Raw genomic sequence first — 2218 nt, forward strand, 5'->3', positions numbered from 1 at the left:
AGCTAGTTGTACACTTCTATGTTTGGTTATTTTCTCTTGGTACTTTGAAAATATCCCATTGTTGACTGGAACCCATTGTTGGTGTTGAGAAGTATAGCTATGAAATTAATACTTGATTCTTGGTAGGAAATGTCTTCTTTCTAGTTGCTTTCTGTCTCGTATTCTGCAGTTTCACTTTGATGTGTTTGAGAAGATTTATTTTACTTATTCTGCTTGGTATTCAATTTGCTTTCTAATCTGAAGAATCTTGTCTTTAATCAATTCTGGAACATCTTCAGCCATTATCTCATTATATACTAATTCTTTTCTCTCCTGGAATTCACATTGTGGTGTGGTAGACCTTAACAATCTATCCCTGTGTCTCTTAAACTGTCTTTCATTTTTCCTCTCTTCTGGCTATTCTCAGTAATTTCTTTTGATCTGTCTTCCAGTTTACTAATTTTCTCTTCCGCTGCATGTAGTCTTCTGTTTAACCCAAACATTGGTTAAGAAATTATCCTTTCTTTCTAGAAGTTCTCTTTGGTTCATTTTCAAAACTGTTAGGTCATTTAAAAAAAATAGTATCTTTTTTCTTACTTGCATTTTCTAACTTCTCTCCTCTCCTCCTCCCTCTTCCCTCCCCCTCCCGTCCCCTCCTCTCCTTTGGATGCAGGGTCTCTCTCTGTTGTGCAGGCTGGAGTGTAGTGGTGCAGTCATAGCTCATTGTAATCTCAAACTTCTGGGCTCAAATGATTCTTGCACCTCAGCTTCTTGAGTAGCTGGGGCTACAGGTGTGCACCATCATGCCTGGCTAATTTATTTTTATTTTTTGTAGAGATGGGATCTTGCTGTGTTGCCCAGGCTGGTCTTGAATTCCTGGCCTCAAGCAACCCTCCCTCCTCAGCCTAGGTGGTCGGATCACAGGTGTGAGCCATTGTGCCCAGCTTTAATTTTAAAAATCATTGAAATAGGCCAGGCTCGGTGGCTCAGCCTGTAATCCCAGCACTTTGGGAGGTGGAGGCGGAGGTGAGTGGATTGCCTGAGCCCTCGGGTTTATGACGCACGGGGCAACTTGGTGAGACCTCATCGCTACAATAAATCAAAAATTAGCCGGGGTGGTAGCACCCACCTGTAGTTCTGGCTACTTGGAAGGCTGAGGCGGAAGGATCGCTGGAGCCCAGCAGGTCGAGGCTGCGGTGGCCGGGAGCAGCCACTGTACTCCAGTCTGGGCGACAGAGTGAGACTCCAACTAAAAAAAAAAAGAAAAAATTAGTTGAAATAAGCCAGGCACTGGTGGCTCATGCCTGTAATCCCAACACATTGGGATGCAGAGGTGACAGGATTTCCTGAGTCCAGGGGTTCGAGAACAGCCTGGACAACTTGATGAGACCTCATGTCTACAATAAAACATTAGCTGGGCATGGTGGTGCACACTTGTGGTTTCAGCTACTTTGAAAGCTGAGGTGGAAGGATCTCCTGAACCCAGCAGGTTGTAGCTACAGTGGCTGTGAGTGTGTCACTGCACTCCAGCCTGGGCGACAGTGACAGTGAGACTCTGACTCAAAAAAATAAAAAATAAGGCTAGGTGCGGTGGTTCAAGCCTGTAATCTCAGCACTTTGGGAGACCGAGGCAAGAGAATTGCCTGAGCTCAGGGATTTGAGACCAGCCTGGGCAACTTGGTGAGTTGTCTCTATAATAAATCAAAAAATAAGCCAGGCATGGTAGCATGCGCCTGTAGTTCCAGCTACTTGGAAGGCTGAGATGGAAGGATTGCTGTGGTGGCTGTGAGTCTGCCACTGCATTCCAGCCTGGGTGACAGAGTGAGACTCCAACTGAAAAAAAAAATTTTTTTTAAATAGTTGAAATAAACTTATTTTATATTCTGTAAGCAGTAATTCCAGTATCTAAAGTCCATATGGGTTTCATTGTTTTCTTTGTAGTTTCTGTTGTCTCACTCATGGTGGCTTGTTTCCTCAGGTATATTCAAATTGTATTGTGGGTGCTCATGTTCGTCTTTGGAAATCCTGTTTTATCTGTGGAATCCTTTGAGACCTGTGCAATGAAGATTTGTATTTGTTTCCTCCAGGTCCAAGCATTCCAGCCTGGGACCACTTTGTGGACACATTTGAACTTTCTTTTTTTTTTTTGAGTTGGAGTCTCACTCCGTCGCCCAGACTGGAGTGCAGTGGCTGCTCCCGGCCACCGCAGCCTCAACCTGCTGGGCTCCGGCGATCCTTC

The sequence above is a fragment of the Carlito syrichta genome, unplaced genomic scaffold, assembly GCF_000164805.1.
Source record: "Carlito syrichta isolate Samal-C Ts95f unplaced genomic scaffold, Tarsius_syrichta-2.0.1 Scaffold307240, whole genome shotgun sequence".
NCBI classification, from domain to species: domain Eukaryota; kingdom Metazoa; phylum Chordata; class Mammalia; order Primates; family Tarsiidae; genus Carlito; species Carlito syrichta.